General features: G+C 34.0%; 1 non-coding gene across 1 annotated transcript; it reads right to left on the bottom strand.

Annotated features, from left to right (window-relative positions):
* Positions 1–3466: 3466 nt before the first annotated feature.
* Positions 3467–3661, bottom strand: LOC128566269 (U2 spliceosomal RNA). The gene has a single exon (XR_008374544.1). It is a non-coding gene; the product is annotated as a U2 spliceosomal RNA (small nuclear RNA).
* Between the last annotated feature and the right edge of the window lie 11547 nt (positions 3662–15208).

Below are 15208 nucleotides of genomic sequence, written 5' to 3'. Positions count from 1 at the left end.
AGTAGGAAAAGTTCCCAGTTCCTGGAAAAGTTTATCCAGTTCCCTTCACTAGAGGCAGAACAAGGTGGCCAGTTTATATCTATGTATTTAAAAATATTCTATGAATAAGTGAGTCTATATAGGTATGTGGAAGTTTCTTTTTTCATTAATGATATATGATGAATATTAATCTGTGTCTCTGTGTCTGTATTTAACTCATGCCTAAATATCTTCATTTATTCCCTTGCATGTGTATGTTGTAATTCACTTATCCAGGATTTCATTCATAGGGATTGTGTCTAGTCTTTTCTGTACCCTCAGCAATGCTGGCATAAGTATTTTTGGACATGCTTCTTTTTTGCACATATGGGATTACATTGATAGGAAAATTTCCTAGAAAAGAAATCATTGGATAAAAAGATACGTGCATTTTAACATAGTTATTGCCAATTGTATACTACAGAAAATTACACGAGTGCTTTCTCCTCACTCTAACCAAAATTATAGTTGTTTAAATTTTGGTTTTCATATGAAGGCTATAACCCAACTATAGCATAAGAATATGGGGAAAGGGCCAAGGGAGGGAAGGGAAGGGGGGAGGTTGTGGTGGCGAGAGGGTAATGGGTGGGGCCACACCTACAGTGCATCTTAGAATGGGTACAGGAGAAACTTACTAAATGCACAATACAAGTGTCTTCATACAGTAACTAAGAAAATGCCATGAAGGCTATGTTAAACAGTTTGATGAAAATATTTCAGATTGTATACGAAACCAGCACATTGTACCCCTTGACTGCACTAATGTACACAGCTATGATTTAATAATAATAAGAAATAATTTTAAATGTATAGATAAGATGCAAAAGTTAAAATGATACAAAGATATTTATATACTCTTTTCCCAGATTAACTTATTATTCACAATTTACCTTATTTGCTTGTTTTACACTCTTTGTCTCTGCATGTGTATAGTACATATATATGCATATAAATGTGTAAGCCCATGATTTAAGTATGTGTGTATACACATAATCTTAACAGTAAATTATATAAATCACGGTCTCGTATCCCTAATACTTCAGTGTTTACATCATAAGAATGTGGATATACTTTTATGTTGCCATAGAGTTGACTTTACTAAATTTAACATTTGATATAATGAACCAAACTTTGCGTAAGTGAAAAATTTACTCTAAATTATTTTATTTCTTAAATGAATGAATCTGAATATTGGTTTATATACTAAAATTCCTATTTCTTCTCTTTTCCTGTGAGTTTTAGGTTCATATCCTTTACCTTGTTGTTTATATTCATTTGCAAATGATTTCTACATATTATAAAAATTTGCACTGTGATCTAGTATAGTGAATATTTTCTTCCGTGTTGTGATGTTTCGACTGAGTTTATCATGTTCTTTGCCTTGTAGAAGTTTTTAATTTTCGTAAGCCAAATTTCTCAATCATTTTAACACTATGTGTTATGTTTTAAATGAAGAATTTCTTACTATGAGGTCATAATTTAAATACTCTCATATATTTTCTTTATTTTTATGATTTCATCTTATAAATTTAAATATTTGAGACATCTGGAGGAAGCAGCTACAACATAAGAATTCAAGTTTATTTTTTCCAGATGGCTGCACAATTGTTTCAACACTATTTATGTTTTAAAATATGTTCATTTGATTCATTGATTTAAACTGCTACATTTACCATAGCTACTATGTTCCCATATGTATTGGGGTTTATTTCTGGACTTTTCACTTATCCTGTGTATCCACCTTTGTTCATATGCTAATTCCAGACAGTTTTACGAATGTGTCTTCATGCCATATTTTAAATTTTAGTGAAGCAAGATTTCTCAAATTACTCTCTTTTCCAGAATTTCTTGGCTCTTTAAGACAAGTTTATTCTTTATATGTGCTTTAAAATTATCTATTTCCAATGTTAGCTCTGCGATTTTATTAGAATCACAAACAATTTGAAAATATTTTAGGGAGAATGAATATTTTTATGATTATTTTTCCATCACTCTCCCCCATTTATTTATTCTCGATTTCTGCTCTTTTGTGGCCTTTGTTTATGGTATATTACTAATATAATATTATTTATCTACCAATTTTTTAATCTTGGACACGTGTTCTCTTCTCCTTTTTGTGTATACTATCAGCAGGCTTAATCTCACCCCTTACGATAAATAATTTTGATAACATAATGTATGTATGTCTGTATTTTTTTCTATTGTGATACACATACTTAAATAGCCACATGCATTTTTCTCTCTTTTGATTAATATTAAATATTAAATGATACTCACTTACATATTAGATTTACAAAAGTAAAATCCACATCATTAGTTATATCTCTGGATATTTCTTTTTCTAGCCTTCAAAACATTTTGGAACTCTCTCACTATCATCTGCTATAGTTTAAAATTGTTCTTTTTAATGGCTGTGTAATATGGCATGGTGTAGAACACCGCAGTCAAGCTAGTGATTCCCCTTACATTGGGCAGTCTCTTTGTTTGCAATTCTTGGCAGGAGTAAACAAGAATAAACATTCTTAGCCATATGCTCTTATAGCCTATGAGCACTTTTCTTTCCATGGGGTAGATTACCATGACAGTTATTTTTGGATAGATATAACTAAATTGCCTTCCAAAAGGGCTATAACACTTCACAGTTCCAATAACAATGCATAAAATTCTTTCCCATTAGAAAAAGTTGTAGACACTAGATTTAATACCATATAATTGTAACTTCATTCTGTCTTCTACTGACTGTTAGTGATATTAAGTACACTTCTGTGTGTTTTTGTTCATTTGGATTTGCTCTTCTGTGAATTATCTATTCTTATAATTTGCACATTTCTGTACACCTGTTTTGTTCTATAGCACAGTCAGCTCTTCATGTGGGCAGGTGGCACATCCATAGATTCAATCAACTACCCATCTAAGTGTTAGAAAAAAAAAAACAATACTAAGACAAGTAATAATACAAATAATTAACAACATGATATAATAACTATTTACATAGCATTTACGTTGTAGTAGGTCTTAGAAATAATTGAAAGATGACAGCGTGTATGGAGGGATGTGCATAGAGTATACAAAGGGCATTACAAAAGTTTTGAGAGACACAAAAATCAAGGACATAAAATATGTGTGGATAGAAACAAATGAAGCCCTCCTGGCAACAACAATAAGCCAAGCAAGGTGAAACTTGAATAGGTGTTAACTGTTTCTTGGAAATAAAATCATGGCCCATAACACAAACTGTCAAGACTTTTGCAGTGAACTTCATGCACACATACTACTCCACTTGATAGAAGGGACTTGAGCATCCCTGAATTTTGGTATCTAAAGGGGTCCTGAAACACGTGGATACCGAGAGATGAGTCGATTTGCCTAAATAGTCGATTTGGGGCTATTGTATATTATACAATTCTTTATCGTCAGATTTATATATTTTAGAACAATTACTTTTCTTTTAGCTTCCCCCCCCAAATCTCTGAGGGGGTTCAATACCAGATAGAAACATGAAATAGCTGAAGCATACCCCTATTCCATCTCTCTGCTCCAAAAATCTGTTAAATATATTGTCATCGGATAGAGGCCATTTCAGATGTTAAATTGATAAGAATGATTACTACACTTGATCTTGGCCAAAAGGCTGAGAAGCAATTTCTTTAATGTTTTTAATGCTATCTTTTTTATATAAAAATTTTAATCTGTTTATCTTTTTTTTTTATACCATGTAGGTTTGAAATAGGAAAGTGTCTCTGATTCCTAGATAGTATAGTTTTTAGAGTTCCTTGCAATTCTTTTGGTTTTCATTGTTGTTAAACATTTCATCCATATGAAATTTATTTTATAATCTTATTTAAGATATTTGGGATTATCCTTTTCTTTCCAATTGTTAGCGAATTTTGACAGAATTTTTCATTATTTTACTCACTGAATTAAACTTCATATTTATCAAGTGTTAATATCCCATTAGTATAGACATCTAAATTTTATAATATAACTCAAAAATTCTGTGTTTAACCCCCAAATAATAAGATACTGATTTTATTTCATGACCTTTAGACAGTTTCTCAATTGAAGTTTTACAAAATGTTGTTACACATTCCATAAGAAATCATGATTAGCAAGCTAATTATTATTTAAATTTTGAATGTTTTTCTAACTCTGCCAGCAGTGAAGATTGACTGAGCTTCATCATTACAACTTCCATTATAGACTTTCAGCCCTTTATAGCCGCACACAGAGAATGGGTCACTTTATTTGGTTGAATTCATTCTCACTTTCTGATACAAGATAGTGGAAACCCCTGATTACTAATGACTCAGTTGGAAAGACAGTAGGACAGGGGGATGACATCAGTTCCCCAGAAAAATACCTTCCTCTCACCTTCCCTAATGTGCTGCTGACTAGTTCATGGTGAATGATTAAGCTCTACCAGGGCAACCAAAAATTGAAGGGAAATTTTCAACCCAAAAAGCAATTTTTGCACATCATGACTTAGCTCCATCTTTGTTATTTGGTGGTTGCGAACATGGCAAAATAAGAATTACGTGAATTTGAATTGAATTGTGTTTTGGAATTTTATTTTTTTTATCACTTTATCCTCTAGTTATTTTGTGTCCTTCTGTTTCATGTTGTATTAGACTTTGTGTGTTAACATCGTATCTGGCTATCCAACACAGTGGTGTCTGAAAATTATTTAAGACATGGAAAAAGGGATTTTTGGCGGATGATAATTATGATAGAATAATTATGAGGAATTCCAATTTATAAATGCAACTAAGACTCCAAAAATTTTTTTAGCATCATTAGTATGTAAATTACAACCCTTTGGCATGTAAAGCTAGTGATTACGTTACATGGCTATTGTAGTCTCAAGGCAAAGTTTTATTTTTAAAAGTCATGTCAGTCAAAAGCCTCAGGAATCAAGTTAGTTATTTAGTGCGTGGAAAAGGAAAAGTTACACAGCTGGTGAAAAACTAATAATGTCAGCATGTAAAAGTATGGTGAGCAAAACATTTGGACAAGATGCAGTCTGAGAAATTGAAGACTCTGCTCTGAGTACAGTGAGTTGACGTGCTGATGCCATGTCACACTGTGCCAAAGAGGTTTTGTGTAGTATGTGAAAAACAACAGTTTCTCTCCAGATTGATGACTCAACAGATTTCACCAATAGATGTCATGATGTAGCCCTGGAAGATTTCTGAGTGATAGTGAAATTTAAGTAAAAGGTTTTCCTTTTGCAAAGAGCTGCGTGTAACAATCAAAGGCCAGGATAAATTTAATATTTTTTCTACAGAAAGAGAAACAAAAATTGAATTTTGGAGTGACTAAATTGGTATTCATATGGGTGCTGCTCTAAACGATGGTTGACTCCATGAGGGATTTTGCCTTTCTTGTAAAACAAAACAAGACAAAATCTTAATGTTTTTATGACACAAAAATTTCTTCAGAGAGATGCTGATGTCAGTAACTCTCACAGGTAAAAAATAATTCTGTATAATGTTGCAAAGGTTCTCTTGAAACTTAACTCTAATGTCATAGTCCAGAGCAGCTTCAGTGATAATCTGGGACAGGTCTACCTAGATTATACACATCAAATTTTTAAATTAAAATAAGCTTTAAAATAAGCATTGAAATTTCTCAACTATTAAGGTGGAATAGTTTTCAATTTCATCTTATGAAATTAGAGAAAAACAGTAAAGTCAATACTGCATATTTCACATAGACATTCAGATTTGGGGGAGAAAGAAATCAATTCTGGATCTGGAAAACAGAAATATTTAACTTTATTAATCATTTTATGAGTAATTTTATTATTTCTTTAATTGTCAGCATGACCCTTAATCTTTTGGCTAAAATTCAGAGTTGACACCTTGAGGTTGTGAATCACATTTGCTTTACACAGAGAGAAGTGTCTGCTGGGTTATATTCAGACCCACCTGTGCTGTGAGGCTCAGCTTTGTGCTATTAAAGGATGTTAGCTCATCGCTAACTTCTTGACCCAAGATGCTCCCACGTACACTAATGTTTGAGTCATTCTCTGGAGAAGTTTCCCGCACATCCTTTTATTTCCTTTTTGAGTTTGCTATCTTATATTTCCAATACAGTAAACTTTATCTTGATATGCCCAGTTGAAAAAATCCTGATGGAGGCAAATAGGAATAGCCAGACAATATTTTCCAAGTGGTTAGCATTAAATTTTCCTTGACATTTGTAAAGATTGAGATATGAAGCTCATATTATTTTCTTTCCTTACAGTCAGCAGAAATAAAGTAAGGTAATATCTATTATTTTATTATTATAGGAATTATTTAAGAAGAGATTTTGAAAAAGATCATCAGATTTATTAAAGTATAATTTACATAAAATAGATACATATATCAGCCATTAACTATGTATAGTTGAGGAGTATGATAAACATACTGCTATGTAATCAACACTTTAACCAAGATATAAAATATCCCTGTTACTAGGAAAATTTCCCTCATGATTGAATAGAATCGTTCTATTCCTCCAACTCTACCCACTGTCAACCTGTGATTTTATTTATACCTCTAAGTTTTGCCTATTCTATAATGTCTTGTGAATTGAATCATGGGTATGTAGGCTTTGGCTCCTTTCTAATAGAGTAATGAATGTATTTGAGATTCATTGCTGTTGTTGCACGTATCTGTAGCTTATTCTTTGTCATGAGTAGGTAGTATTGCTTTTGTAAGGGGGTACCACCATAATCCATTCAGTATCTGATGGATACTGATATTTGGCTGTTCTTAGACATAGGTGTTTATATATGCTGTTCAGACACTAAACATACGTTTTCATTTATTTTCTACAAATGGGGGGAGGATTGCCAGATTTTATGGAGAAACTGCCAAACTGTGCCCCAAAGTGGCTGTATCATTTTGTATACCCACCAGTACGATAGTACTCACTGCTCTGTATCCACTTCAGTCCCTGGTGTTGTCAGATTCTTTTCCACTCTAACCATTTGATTAGATAGCAGTGTCACAATGTGGATTTAATGTTCAATTCTTTAATAATGTATGCTGTTTAGTCTCTTACACGTCACCTATAATTCTTCTTACATGATATATTTATTCAAAACTTTTCCCCATTTCTTAGTTAATTAGTTTTATCATAATTGAGTGGTAGGGATTCTTTACATATATTCAATAGAAGTCTTTTACCAGATATGGAAAATACCTTGAAAGTAAATTTGGACTTGCCTATGTCTGTTGTCTCTGTCTATTCTAAACTAACATGTTAGCATACTTGACCTTATATAATATAGCACATTGTAAGTTTATCCTTTTTTATGTGTCTATGTGGTGGCCACCTCTGTTTCCTCTATTCTTCCAAAGGTTTAATGCTTACTGCATTTTGTCTATCCTTGGAAAGTCTTATTCCTCTTTGGAATTCAGGTTACTTTGCAACCTCATCTCTCTGATGCTCCCCCCCATTATAATTTTATATGTCATTCAACTTTGTCTCTTTGTTAGGGTGTGAATATTGGTCTTTGGAGCTTTTATTATCCTAAATGAAAGCTTGTGCTACACTGATTTTTACTGTAATTAATGAATGCTAATTATCAAACAAATAAGCTATAAATTGGCTCTGTGTGAACAAGAATTTGAACTAAGATGCTTATGTAGCAAGTAAGGTTAAGACTCACTCTTCCCCATAATAGTTATGTTGAAGTTTTAATATCGGACAGAAACAAAGCCCCATGTATCTCTTTGCATATGTAATGTCCTTAGGTATAGGAGATTCATAAACTGGGATTCAAAAATATAAATGAATGTTTTCTGGAAACTCCTTAAAAGAGGGCTGTTTTCAGATCAGTAGCTAATTTTATTACAGATTCCAAATATTGAAGTAAGGGAGGAAGGCAGTTTGGGCGGACTGTTGCTGTGCAGGGTGGGGAATCCACATTGATGACCCCAACCTTCCTGGGTGTCCTTGCAGGAGCATTGCTGTCCATGGCAGGAACTGAATCACCAAAGGGTCACAGACATGAAGGTTCAAGCAGTTTTTTCCTGTTTGGCATCCTGGAGTTTTAGTTGAAGAGGAGAAAGTATATTTTCTTACCATAAAGATATTACTTGGATTAAATGGCAAAGGTCTAGAAAGAACCAGGAGGAATATTGGAACCTCAAACAAGGCTCCATTGATAATGGGGACAATAAAGCCAATTAGAATAAATTCATTGCAGAACTTCTTAGGGATTTTGGCATAACCATTACCAAAGCTGTGGACACCAAGTACTTCTCTCAGTAACACTGATGACATTCAAGGAAGTTGAACATTTATTCAAAGATCTGCATTCACAGATTCTGGCCTTCAGGGTAAGGCTTCAGAATGTGTTCTCCTGTCAAGCAATCGAAGATAAGCAAAAATAGAGTCTACTTCATGGACATATTTAAACATCACTGAGAACCTGGGGAGAGGGCGATCCCTGGAAATTGATGAAATCCCTGATAGTAAAGTGACTTGTTTCTGGAGTTATTTGTATTTGATTAAAAATGTACTCTTGCACTAAAACCAGTCATTGCGAAGAATGCTCACATTTAATAATTAAATAATCTACATGAAGAATCCACTACCCACTCTGGACTGTAATTTTCTTCAGGATGCAGCCTGTTTTATTTATAAATGCAACCTAGTATCTAATCTAGCATGTGACACTATTTTTTGTTAAATGTTCATTGAATGGGTAAAGAATGATAAGGAACTTCAGAATGTAATGTGCTACTTTGATATTTATTCCTCAGGATATTTCTCTTCGTTCTCTTAGTTTCTTATAGTTCCTAATAAAATAATTTTATAAGTAAGAATATTATATTTCTTTTTTTTTTTTTTTTTTTTGTAGAGACGGAGTCTCACTGTACCGCCCTCGGTAGAGTGCCGTGGCGTCACACGGCTCACAGCAACCTCTAACTCTTGGGCTTAAGCGATTCTCTTGCCTCAGCCTCCCGAGCAGCTGGGACTACAGGCACCCGCCACAACGCCCGGCTATTTTTTTTGTTGCAGTTTGGCCGGGGCTGGGTTTGAACCCGCCACCCTCGGCATATGGGGCCGGCGCCCTACTCACTGAGCCACAGGCGCCGCCCAAGAATATTATATTTCTATGAAATGGCTGTCTGCTTATACAGGTAACAAATTTAAAAGTGTTATACACGGTAATGTTTCTAAAGCCGGCCAGATAGTAATGACTATAGAGTGACACAAACTTTCATACTGGTTTATGAAGTATGTCTGTGTCAGATCCACCAGCTCAGGAGCCAGTGAAAATTGTAGGATCTCCTCAGATATTAACTGTGGACTCATGTGACTACTACGGATACAAAGATAGGCATAAAAACAGGAAGCATGTTTTCTAGGATAAAAAAAAAAAATACCACACCTATGAAAAATGATTCCTTTTGAAATGCACATTGAACATCACACCAAAGATTTCCTCATTTGATTATAGCTGTGGTGGAAAGTAAGGCTAATTCATTCAGGCATAGTCTTAAGACAGGGGTTGGAAGACTACAATTTACAAGCCTACTTTATCCACCAGCCTAGTTTTGTAAAGTTGTATTAGAACACAGGCATGTCTGTTTATGGGGTGGGATAGAACAGAAGAATTAAATTGCAACAGAGACCATACCACACATGTGCACATGCACACACGTTTATGAAAACTGGCCAGTAAGTTAAGTTCTCCTTCTGTGTTCCCTTAGCACTTGCACTACATAGTTCAATTCATATCTTATCTATTATTTGGCTTTGTATTATCCTTATTTTTATTAATTTTTTAAAACAATTCTGTAACCCTTTATTGAATTGTACATTCTATCAGGATAGAAACAATGTGTTGCTCATTTCTTCTACCCTAGAGGTTATGATAGAGTAACTAGTCAACAAATGACATTACTATAACAAATTACTACATTCGTAGCAGCTTGTCTGTCTTGTAGAGGTTAAGCTGATATCGGAAGTAGTCAGCAATCCAGAGGTAGCCTAACCATCCATTTTGGTCTGCCTGGGTTAATTCTGGTTTAGGCCAATGGTCCCAATATAACTCTTTTTCACTTAAAAATATGTTAGTCTGAATGTTAAATCATTTGACAAATCATTGATCAAATCTATCTTTGTGTGTGTTGGGAATGCATTTCGAAGAAATAATAACTTTTGTTAAGGAGGGCCTGGGATAGTGGAAGTCATTTTCTTTCCATGTTGAGTAAAGATCATAAATTTAGAGGATGAGAATAACTTAAGTTGGATGTAGAAGATAAAGGAACTAGGTGCAAAGAGTCATTCTGAGATGTGGGGGAAGCCGTGCTGATTTGGAATCTCAGAAACAGTCTATGACATAGAGATGGGAAAATAGTATTATCCCCATTTTGGGGAAGGATTGTGTTCCTTGTGATTTTTAATAAAGATGGAAGAAAAGAGCACTGCTAAACGAGGTTTGTGCACTTTTGTCTGCATTAATAAGAGATGCCCCAGGCAGCATTCTGCAATTTTACAGAGGTACCATTAGTAGTTTAAAGCCAAGGTCCTCCCCTTGAGTGCGGAAGTCATACCCAGGGTATTGCGTCATGGCTATAATTTTTTTGGATGACATGCAAGATATTCTCTGCATATTGTCTGAAATAACTGAAACAGACTTTTTAGGGAGAATTCGAGTTAATTAATCTACAAGTTTTGTTAATCTGCAAATCTTTCAACTTCTTGAAAAGTTGAAAAGTATACACAGTAATGTCTTAGAACATTCAGGTAACATACTTGTAAATAAGGAAAGAAAAAAAAATGAGTGACTCTTAGCATCTCACAACAGATTCAGCCTTGCAATGTGCTCTTTTAGAGAACTTACAAATGATTGTCTTTATTGTTACCATGAATAATGCTTCAAGATGTTAGCATGCATTTCATCAAATGTTAACAAATATGTGTGGAGAGAGTGAATGTCTACCAGCAAAATAGAGGGGACATGTCATTTGGAGCTGGCAGAGAAAACTAGTAAGAGACCAGTGGGGTGAGGATTGTTCTAGAATGCAGATGAGAGAAATGTTATTTCACCACTGTAGTTGAGTGAAATGAAAACGCCTACCTCTGTCCCTCGATGGCAAAGGGTGGAGACCTATGAATTTTGCCAGTACCTGAATACTATTTTGCTGGCGGACTTTAATTACATAGGCTAGACAGCTTGCAAAGGATAAAAAAAAAAGTTGAGAATCTCTATTCTGGGGTAAATTTCCTAAGCAGTGTGTGAGAGGTGTACGCAGAAATCCTGTTGACAAAATATTTTGTGCAAGTACCTCCCACACACAGCTTTAAAATGTTACCCCTGTGTGTTTTCCATTCCTGCTGCTATTCAAATAACAAATGTCTCCAGCGTTTTAATCTGTTTCTTTCTCTCCCTTGCCCCATGACTCCTCCAAGAAACATTAGCAACTATTGCATTCATCTCCTTATGTCATTTCATGTGATTTTAAAATGATTTTAAAATTAAATTGAGTCTTGTTTTTTTTTAAGAACTTATCTGGAAGGTGAGTGAAATGAAATGCACCATGAACGCTTCACAGTAGTGTCAGATGCCTTGTAGGATGTTGAAATTCAGATTTCTTTTTCATTGAAAAAGTTATAAACCGTCTTTTAACATCTTCTGTGTGATAAATTCTTTGGAAGAGCACTGAAGGACAGCACTTGAGGTTATAGAATGACTGAAATGTTTATCCTGTAAAAATCCAAACGTTTTCATGACACCATCTTTGCCAATGTCACCAATAATTTACTTGCCTTCCCCTTTAAATGGACCATCATGTTGGTCTGAGTTTATTTTGCTGTTTCTGGAAGCTAATCAACTTTTTTCAAGTGTATGATCCTGGGGAACCAGCATGCTGGTGGAAAGAAAATAGATTATGAATCCAGCAAGACGTAGACTGGAATTCTCTGCTCCTGCCCTAGCTTGCCATGGTCCTTTAGACAATCATGTAACCTTGGTCCTTAGTTTCTTTAGATTTCTGTCTTTTTAAATTGAATATTCTTTTTTTTTTGCTTTTTTATTTTAGATTAATATGAGTGTACAAGCAATTATATTCCAATGTTTGCACTTGTTCATAAAGTCCCTGTTTTACTTGAGTCTCACTCGCAGGAGGTGTACCACGTACCCTTAAATTGTGCTCCCACTTTATTTCTCATTTTCATACACAGTCTACGAAGATTAGAGATGCCCCCCCCACACACACACACACGCAGCTTCAGATATGGTAGAAACTCATCTTAGCCAAATTACTTTCTATTTTATTTGTTGAAAAATTTATATTAAATTTTAGGGAAGAAAGAGAATGGCATGGAAATGAAGTTTAGTTTTATATTAAGACATATTTAGATTCAAATTCATACTTTAGCACTTTCTTGTCTAGTGGGGTCTCAGAAAAACTTAGTTGTGCAGAGAAAACGTAGATTCTTTATTTGGTCTATAATTACTGAAGTCCTTGGGAAAGATGTGGGGTCAGTGTTAAATGTTCTATAAAATTAGCTTTAAAGCTCAGACATAATAATACAAATAGTTCTTTTAGATCAGTGGTTCTCAAATTGTAATACATATTGTAATCCCTGGGAGCATTTGAAGAATAGATTGCTGATCGTCACTGCCTCAGCTCCTGCCTCGCAGATCTAGGAAAGGCCTGTTTGTTAGCATTTCTAACAAATTCTCTGGTGATGGTGAATCTTCAGGTCGGGGGACATTATTGCAAACTTCTGCTTTAAATAATGTTCAATCTTCAAGGAAGATTTTTCTTTGTTTTTTTTCTTTTTTTTCTAGTCTTTTAAATCTCTGTATACCTAATTAATCTTATAAAAGTTTTACTTATAATTGACAAAATGTAAGCATATTAGATATAATTTTGAATATGTATATTACATTTATATGTTAGCATATAATTTGCATATGCGAGGTCAGTTTAGTTCACAAAGTCATCCTAGAAAAAGTGCTACATACCTCATTGCTGACTATCACTATGGTCACCTTGGATGTCCTCCTCTTGGGAAGCTATGTACCAACACTAGCGTCTAGTCCACCCTTTAAAGCAAGTTTGGAACTCTTTTTCTGGAATGACTGTGATAGGTCTGACAAATTCGCAAACTCGTTCTGGAAAAGTGCTGCATACTTCATTGCTGAATATCACTACAGTTACCAGAAAGCCAAAGGGAGTAATTTGAATGTGATGGTAGTAACAGTTAACATATGCGATAGTCAACTTACACACTGATAAAAACTTCAAGATGGTATTAACATAATTTTGGGTTTATCCATTTAGGGAATTAAAATATTTTCAACTCTTATGACTTTATGTTAGCATAATTTTCCCTTTTTAATATCATGGGCTCATGTCAGATCAGCGAACTCTAATTGTTATTTTTGTTTTTATCCTTTCATTTGGGACTTTTGTCCTCTTTAGAATTATTCCTAATACCTTTGAAAGCAGACTTGCCGCCACCATCAAGATATTCCAGGTGCAACTTGATTTCCCCTGTTCAAACAAGGATCCACTCCAGGCTAATGTCAGGGAACAACAATATTAGGGATCAAAATTTTGTGTTCCAAGAGTGTATATGTATCAGATTAGGTCATAGACCTGGTAACATTTATTGTAACCCATAAATTTATATTAATATTTCTAAATTATTTAATTTATTAAATTTATTAAATTATTCTAACTCTGTGAAGTAATTTTTTGCCCTCTCTTACATAGCATTTTTAAAGTAAATCATTTTTGATTTTTAAAAACATTAGCTTCTGTCATCTCTATTACAAATTTTTGATTGATTTTTAGTATTCCAGATTATATTCTATTATTGCAAATAGCATAGTTAATTTAGAAAATTATTTAGAAAATTATTGTATTTCATTTAATCTAAGATGCCACATATTTTGCCTTTGAGAAAGAAACAATGTATATGGGTATTCATCTTCAGAAAATAAATCATGACTTTACCCCATATCCTACACGAACATTCATTCCAGGTGTGTTGTAGATTTAAATATGAAAGTTTAATCAATAGGGTTACCAGAAGGTAAGATCTGGAAGCAGAAAAATATTTATTAAGTAGAATATAAGCACTTTAACCATAAAGGAGCTTGAAATAAACTAGACTACATTAAAAAGAGAATCACTGTTAAGAAAGTGAAAAAGGCTGGACACAAAGTGGGAGAAATTATTTATATTACCTTTAACTGAAAAGTGTTTATATAGAGAATATGTAACAACTTCTCCAGATCCACATGAAAAAAGGCAGACAGATCAATTGAAAAATTTTTACATATGCAAAGGTCTTCAACAATCACTTTGCAAAATATGCTATCTAAATTGCTAGCATGCATATGAATTGTTTTGACACTTTTCATTGTCAGGGAAACACAAAGTTAAATCACAGTGAAATTTTATTTCACACCCATAAGAGTAACTGAAATAAAATTGGCTGAAATACCAAGCACTCTTCTACATGCAGCGCTGCTGAAATTCTCATGCACTGCTGGTAGGAGCCCAATTTGTAGAAGCACTTTGTAAAAGTGTTTGGTAATGCTGTTAAACAAATGCATATTCTATGACTCAGTAATTTCATTCTGATGTATAAACCTAATGGAAACCTATCTGTATGTGCACTAAAAGCCATGCAGGAGAGTGTTTATAGAAGTATTATTCTTAATTGCCAAGATCTGGAAACAGTCCAGTTATCAATCAACAGTAAATTGGATAAATTGTGGTATATTTATCCAATAGAATACCAAACAACAAGGAAAATTAATGAAGTACAGCTATACAAAATCAACAGGATCAATTTGGTAAATATATTACTTTTTGACTTCAGACACAAAAAAGTAACGTACTGTGTGATCATCTTTTTTTTTTTTTTTTATTGTTGGGGATTCATTGAGGGTACAATAAGCCAGGGAAAGTGAACGGTAGTGATTAGAAGCTGCACGAAAGGACACTTAGGGTTTCTGTTAATCCTCCTCCACACGGTCTGTGTTCTTCACTTTGTAAGAGATCAAACCATGCCCTTTAATTTGTACGCTTATGGTTTACACATCTAGAAAACATTTTTGTTTTAAAGTGGTATGCACAAAGTTATGTGGGAACAGAAGGGATGAAAGTCTCTGTATCTGACTTAAGACATCAAAGAAATCATTCCAGAGGGGCGACTTGAC

The sequence above is a fragment of the Nycticebus coucang genome, chromosome 14, assembly GCF_027406575.1.
Source record: "Nycticebus coucang isolate mNycCou1 chromosome 14, mNycCou1.pri, whole genome shotgun sequence".
NCBI lineage: Eukaryota > Metazoa > Chordata > Mammalia > Primates > Lorisidae > Nycticebus > Nycticebus coucang.
The sequence above is the reverse complement of the archived record's forward strand: the minus strand, read 5'-3'. Positions and strand labels throughout refer to the sequence as shown.